Here is an 8,082-nt window from a genome sequence, read left to right on the forward strand (position 1 = left end):
CGTGCCCCGGTCCGGGAAGATCCCACATGCCACGGAGCGGCTGGGCCCGTGAGCCATGACCGCTGAGCCTGCGCGTCCGGAGCCTGTGCTCCACAACGGGAGAGGCCACAACAGTGAGAGGCCCGCATACCGCAAAAAAAAAAAAAAAAAAAAGACTCAATAAAGTATTTATAGATAGATTATTTCCAGCTAAATCAACATAATGTTGTAAGTTGATGAACTTACCTCGAGCTTATATAAATCACTGCAGGATAGATTTTTAAATAAACTTAAATTTATGTGGAATACATACCTAATCAAGAAAAGAACCTAAACTCTTAAAAGCTAGCTTCCTCAAACCAAAAGTGGTCAATAATACATTTGGAACTTACACTTAATCATCATGATTCATACATATTTTTAATCTGAGAAGAATGGGCAAAGATGGATTGTTAACTTCAAAAGTGAGAGGACATTATATAACATTCTATACAAATAAAAGAATGAATATAATCATTAACATTAAGCCACTCTTGTAAAACTCTGGAAGGGAGTGACAAGTTCAAATACAAGTGCTTCCAATGTATCCCATAAGCTGTCCCTCCTAAGCCTTAGTTTTCAAATACCTGTGGTTACAACGGTGACATGAAAATGTCATGTGTCCAAGTAAGATTGGGTTCAGAAGGCTAAGATGACTCTGCAAGCTGGACAAACAATAAATATCATCGACACTGTCCTGAAGCACCTACAAACAGAGACTGGAAATATTTAAAAACCTCCTATGACTCTAACAGCAGAATGTTCAGTTCCAGATTCATCATCCCTGAACTGTGGCTCAAATAAAGTTAAATTTCTCTCAAGATTAAAGTCATGGTGTGACATTATGGCAATAACATAAAAATAATGCCTCGAAAACAAGAGGTTTGCATTTGCTCAGTTTGCTAAATTCAATGCAGCCTGGAAGAGATGAGTCACTCCTTTATCCACCCAAACAAAATAGTAAATTGAGAACTGTGCACTTGTTTGTGTGGAAAATTCTAAAATGAGATCAGAAAACCCTAGTGATGGTGGTTTACCCCTTTGCCCTTATCTAAAAGTTTTACCACTATGCCAGAAATCAGCTTTATTAACCAAGCAGTATTCAAGTGGTTTCCAGATCAACAGAGAGACACCATTTTTTTCCCCACAACAAAGACTTGGGAGAGTGGTTACACTTGCTATGTGTTAAGCAGATAATTTACAGAAAGGTTAATAAGATCTGGTTATAACATCAAAGAAGATGATAATCTAACTGCGGAGATATTCAGACTATCAGCTAAATTACAAGAGTGGATAGTATAAGGTGATGACGGACAGCTACTTGAACGGGTCTATATTCTACAGCGTGGCTGGGGAGGGTCTCTCTTAGGAGGTGAATACGAGCTGAGATCTAAATGAGAAGGAGCTGGCAATAATAACAACAACAACAACTACTACTACTAAAGTTTATTAAGCAGTTAAGTTGTGCAAGGGATAGTGCAAATGCTTTATATGAATTACCTCATTCAATGCCACCACAAAACTAAAGTAAGGCACTCTTACTATCTTGGTTCTACTGAAAGGTAACCAACACTTGGAACTTGCCCAAGTTCACATGCCTAACAAGTTGAGGGCACAGGATTCAGACATAGATAGTCTGACTCCAGAGTCCATGTTTTCAACTCTTTACTAAGCTTTCAGATTTCCAGAGGACCCTAACTCCATGCCTCTTCATCACCCACTCCCATAGTCCTATCTTAGGGTTTTTTTCAGAACTGTCACCTTTGAAGCAAAAGGTATGTCCAACCCCACCCCTCCCCATTATCTCCCCCCTCAGGCCTCAGGCTTTATCTACCAATCTTCCCAGTTCCTTTTCTTCTCCTTTTCTTCTGATACATCTGTTCCTCATTGTCAAGAGGACCATTCCCTTGATATTCCTTTTGCTGATTTTAAATTCCAGGCTCTTTAACCTAATTTTCTTAATGTCACTTTAGCCACTCCCTTGCTCACATCTCAAACTCCTTTTTTTTTTTTTTTCGGAGCAAAGGCTCCGGACGCGCAAGCTCAATGGCCATGGCTCACGGGCCCAGCCGCTCCACGGCATGTGGGATCTTCCCGGACCGGGGCACGAACCCGCATCGCCTGCATCGGCAGGCGGACTCTCAACCACTGCGCCACCAGGGAAGCCCTCAAACTTCTTTTAAAGTTCATCTACTGAACTTGAACAGCAAAACCACCAACTCTGGAGGAACTACAAAAATCTCCTATTTCCTATATCAGGTTACTCAGTCCTCCAAGGAAAATCACACATGAATATCAGGTGGTGCGATGGGACACTGAAAGCCATCCTCAGTGCCCAGAAATTCTTCTGCAAGCCCCCACCCAGTCCACTGTACTATCTCTGAACCTAACAGCTTTTTACTCACTGTAGGATATAACATAGCTTCCCCGTGAGAAATAAAATTGAGGCTATTAGGCAGGAAACCCCCCTAATTTCCTACATGTACCATTCTGAATCTTACCAATGGTTAGTCTCTCCTCCTCTCTAGGCTCTGAGGAAAAGGGATCTTTTAGAGAACCTAGCCTACCTTTGCTATTTCCTTCCACATCCATCAAGGGATTCACTATACCAATTATGTCCTCTTCTTCATGTACTGAACCTCTCTTTCCCTACTGGATCATTCTTCTCTACTTCTCCCACCTTAAAAAACACAGTAATTTTTTTTTTGAACGAAACAAACAAAAAAAATCTTTATCAATCTGACATGATCTTCTAACCAGCACCCTGTACTCTTCCCTTCCTGTTAAACTCCTGCAAAGAGCAATCCACACTTGATGTCCCACAATCTTATTTCCAATTCACCTCTCGATTCACTGGTACAGGTTTCCATCCCGATACACAATTAAAATAACTCTCATCAAGATCCCCAAAGATAACCTACAGCCAAATACAATGGACTCTACAAATCTTTCCCAATATCCTTGTTGAATGTGGCACTGCCAATTACTTCTTCTCATTCCTAATCTCTCTTCTCCCTGACTTTTATAATATACTCTTCAGTAGTTCTCCTTTTTCTTCCTGTTTTTTTAGTCTCCTTCCCTGGGTCTCTTCAAATATTTGGCTTTTAAATAGAGATAACTGTATAGGGTTCTAGTATTAAGCATCATTCCATCTAGACAATGCCTTTGGTGGTAAGTATATAGGTAAACAGAGATATATAAGTGATTCCTAATTCAGAGTCAGACTGATCTTCTCAACTCCAAACCTTTAAATATCTAATTACATAACGACTTTCTACACTTGGTAATCCCACGGGCATCTTAATTTCAGCACGTTAAAAAAGTGAATTTATTGGATGCCCAACTCCTAACAAAAAAACAGTCTTTTTAAAATAGCAGTAAAGGCTCTCTGCTGAGGAAGGATAAAAATGGAGGTGGACTTATGTATTTAAATACAGTGAGAAAGCTGGAAATAACTGCTGTAGGAAAAGAGAAAATCAACAAGAGATAAATGTTTAAAAGCAGACAAACATAAATGAGGTTACAGTTAGACAGTCTCAAATTTCTAATGGACCCAAGAGTATACAAAATTCTTCGAATTTCTCCAGCATTTCTTTTGAATCCAGAAGTAAAATAAGTTCAGCATTATGTATCCTTCTGTAATTACAGAGCACAAGAATAATCACAGGATTAATATATGCAAGCCCAGAGCTTAACAACATATTAGGAAGGTCCTATTCAGTCACTGTTTTGACATTCTCTTTAATCTTCCTCAAAAAACCAATCAGAATAATCTCATTGTAATAAACACTTCTCCCCCATCAATCAAAAGATTATGCTATAGAACCCTCATAACAATTCCTCCAATAAACACACACACTCATACATACATACACACACATCACACACATATACACAGAGAGAGCACATGAAGCATACAAACACATCATTAATGCATGGATAAATGCTTTCAAGGTAGGCACGTATAGTAAATATTAGTATCCTCCTATGTACTACATGAAACATTAAATGGAAAGCAATTTTTTTATTCCATTATGATGATTTTCAATGCCAACATTACTGTCATACATTCCTGGAAGCATCTTCTACCCTGAAAAACTTTTTATACTTAAACTGTGTGAAATTATCTCAGCTACTAAAGCTGGTCAAATTTCGTATTACTTAATTAAGCCCATTATTTATTTCTCACTATGTAAGTAACCATCAAAGATAAGAACAATCCAACCAAGAATTCCTTCCAGTTGGAGGGGAGGAAAAAACTTTAGAATCCTAAAGGGAACCTTTTTAGTTTCTGTGGCTGGGCCTGAGAATTAAACTAACATAAGACAGATTAACAGGAGAAAAGAACATGAATTTTATTTAATACTTTTATGTATACATAGGAGCCTTCACAGGAAAAAAGAAGATGCAAAGAAGTGGTTGGGACTGAGAGCTTATATACCTTTTTAACAAAGAATTTATGGAGAGATGACAAGACAAAGGAAAAGGGATTTAATAGTGGGAAAGTGACTAGGAAATATATGGGGGAATGAAAGATAAGGGTTATTTTAGGTTTGTTTGTACAGATCCATTTTGGCATCAACTCCCAGTCTTCAATGAAGACAATGTTCTTCTCTTCCTGGTACAGGGAGGGCACCTTCCTCATGGGAAACACTGACCTGCTTTTAGGTAGAAATAGGAGGTCAGAGAGCCCTTCTTGCATCTTCTGGTCCTCAAGTGCCCTTGGCTGAAAGTACTCAATATGCCAAAGTGGCATATTTTCAGGTGGCATGTTCTGATTCCCTTCACAATACATTACCAAAAGATTTATAAAAGCTCCAACTTACTAAAACTTCATGCATTTGAACGGATTTCTTTTCTCTTTCCTTCTTCAGGTGGGAAAAAATATTAATGGGTAGTTGTGTTGAGGGTCTCAGGTTTGATGATAGCTAGAAGGATTCACAGAACTAGAAGTGTATTGAAGCATATAGTTGTACTTATGGTAAGATTTATTAGAGTGAAAAAATACAAGGCAAAATCAGCAAAGGGTAAAGGACATGCAGTGAAGACCAGTGGAAGCCAGGTGCAAGCTTCCAAGAGTCTTCTCCCTCCCAGTGGAAACACACAAGACATGCTCAATTCTTCCAGCAGTGAATCTCTGACAACACATGTGAAGTGCTGTCTACCAGGGAAGCTCATCAGAGACTCAGTGCCCATAGTTTTAATTAGGGGCTAGTCACCTAGGCACTGTCTGCCTAGTATGTACCAAAATTCCAGACTCCCAGAAGGAAAGCAGGTACCCAGCATAAACCACATTTTGTTTGTACAAAAGGTCCAGTCACAGTGAGCTACACTTATCATTTAGGGAAGGCTTCATATCAGTGTAGAGAAATGATTATCACTCAAGTTCCTAGATGCCAGACAAGGGCCTACCTTGCAAGCAGGCCCTCCTGAGGAAAGCTGTCTCAGGCCTATTAAGTTAACTCATCTCTTCCCAGTAGTAAAATGGCCAAAGAACAGAAAGGAAAAAAGATAATAAGGCCCTTAATAAGTTCTTAATTAAAAAACAATTAACTATAAATAATACCTGTAAAACAATGCATTTGGAAGTTGATAGAAAAGAACCCTCTCCCTTTAAAATTGGTTGGCTTTGGCTGCCATTGGCTCCCTTTTTAATAGCTGCAGTGGTTGTATTCAAATTTTAAGAAAATTACAAATGGCCTACTCATATGAATAAGGCATTAAAACACAAATAGGAAAAAAAAAAAGAGAGAGATATTCTATTTAAAAAATAATGTGGATAGGACCCACCATAAATTCTAGCATTAACGGATCACACATCTAAGATCATAATTTTACATATTTTGATTACAAGGGATATTTATCAAGTTGAAATTACAAAAGTGGAAAAATTAGATAAGGTAGGAGAATAATGGAGCAAGTTTACAGAATAAAGAAATCATCTCTGTCTAGCATACAAAAATCTTTCCACCCACCTTCTTTCCATTTCTCATATTCATGAAGAAGAATTGCTAAGCCTACATTTAAAACATTTTCCATGAGGAATTAATTAAGGGACAAAAAGTAGACTATGGTGTAAGTGGCAACAATGATTATTTGTTCAACGATGTAACTAAAATACAACAAAATACAATTTCTCCTCTACTCTTAACTGACAGTCAACACACACAAAAGATTAGGCACCTTAGTGACCGTTTAAAAGTGAAAACCTGAAAGAAGATGTGGCACATATATACAAAGGAATATCACTCAGCCATAAAAAGAAACAAAATTGAGTTATCTGTAGTGAGGTGGATGGACCTAGAGTCTGTCATACAGAGTGAAGTCAGAAAGAGAAAAACAAATACCATATGCTAACACAAATATACGGAATCTAGATAGCTAGTGGGAAGCAGCCGCATAGCACAGGGAGATCAGCTAGGTGGTTTGTGACCACCTACAGGGGTGAGATAGGGAGGGTGGGGGGGAGGGAGACGCAAGAGGGAAGAGATATGGGGATATATGTGTATGTATAGCTGATTCACTTTGTTATAAAGGAGAAACTAACACACCATTGTAAGGCAATTATACTCCAATAAAGATATTAAAAAAATAAAATAAAATAAAAGTGAAAACCTGGCCCCAAATAAGCCAGGGTACAGTGAATGGCATTTATTTTAAATAAACATTTCCATATACAGTATTATGTACTTCATGTGGAAACTTGTAATGGTAATGAGAAAACAGCTAGACGTAAAAGACCGAAAAGTAACACCTATAGGGAGACGGTGGCATACCCTGGAAAGAGCATGGCTTGAGTTCAAATACCAGCTCTGCCGGTCTATGACCTTAGAAGAACTGCTTACTATCTGTGAACCAAAGTAACAAGTGAATTTATAAAATGGACTCAGTAACATTTACACCACAGAAGAATGATGACCTACATGAGACCACTTAGATAAAACAGCTGGAAGAGTGACTGGCACATTTCAGGAACTCAACAATGATAGCTTGTTATAACTAACTAGAAACAATGTTAGAATTAAAGAAGCAATCCAATGCCTACATTCTAGAGATAAGGAAACTGAAGGCAGCAGAGGAAAAAGTGATCAATCCAAGATAAGGGAGATAGTTTTCAGCCACAGGTCCCTAATATTCAAACCAATATTGATCTCACATCACTATATTACTGACTTGGATACTAGCCAACCTTTTTAATAATTAAATAAGTTGCCATGTTCCTTCCTGAGACAGAAGGAAATCCTGAATAGGAATTATACAATCTCTGATGCATAGAAGTTTCTAGAACTTTTTCTGAAACGAGAGATAAACCACAGGATAAGGTTGACTGGGGTTAAAACAAAACCAGAAAAGTACTGTATGAGAAATACTGACTGGGGCAAATATGACCCAAGCAGGAGGGAAGCAATATCAATGGTAACTACTAGAAACAGGATTTACGTTTGTAAATTTAAGAGAAACCATTCTGATCAGCAAGACCTCATAAAGAAGGAGACAAAATAAGGACACAATGGGCAAACTAAAGTGTAAAGAAGAGAAAAGACTGGGTCATTGATGTAAAGGAGATGAGCATCCATGACCAATGATAGCATGGGCAAGAGCCACAGTGGGCGAGCCATCTGAGGCTGCTCCTGAAGAGTAATAGCTCAAGAGGGCTAAAAAAGACTGGCAGGTAAGTTGAGAAATCAGGTTGTGGGGATGCCAAAATCCAGTTTAAGCTTTCAACAGTTTTTGAGCAAGGGTGTAACATGATCAGACATGTGCTTGAGAAAGATTAACCACCAAAGGACATTATCCTAACACTAAGATAGTAAAATAGCAACATTAAAAACCCTTGAAGATCATCCTTTTAAAGCAGGAAAGGACTTTGAGAACCAATTCTTCTCTCATGTAAGTTCAATTTCAGCAATCAAATTCGATGGAGCTGGTTTACAACAGACAAGAAGGAACAGTGGGGCTTCCCTGGTGGCGCAGTGGTTGAGAGTCCGCCTGCCGGTGCAGGGGACAAGGGTTCGTGCCCCGGTCCGGGAAGATCCCACATGCCGCGGAGCGGCTGGGCCCGTG

At 38.8% G+C, this 8,082-nt stretch overlaps 1 protein-coding gene across 6 annotated transcripts in view; it reads right to left on the reverse strand.

Annotated features, from left to right (window-relative positions):
• CEP128 (centrosomal protein 128) overlaps positions 1-8,082 on the reverse strand; it is a 455,483-nt gene that overhangs the window by 307,822 nt on the left and 139,579 nt on the right. The gene's annotated exons all lie outside the window — the stretch shown is intronic.

The sequence above is a fragment of the Physeter macrocephalus genome, chromosome 11 (genome assembly GCF_002837175.3).
Source record: "Physeter macrocephalus isolate SW-GA chromosome 11, ASM283717v5, whole genome shotgun sequence".
NCBI lineage: Eukaryota > Metazoa > Chordata > Mammalia > Artiodactyla > Physeteridae > Physeter > Physeter macrocephalus.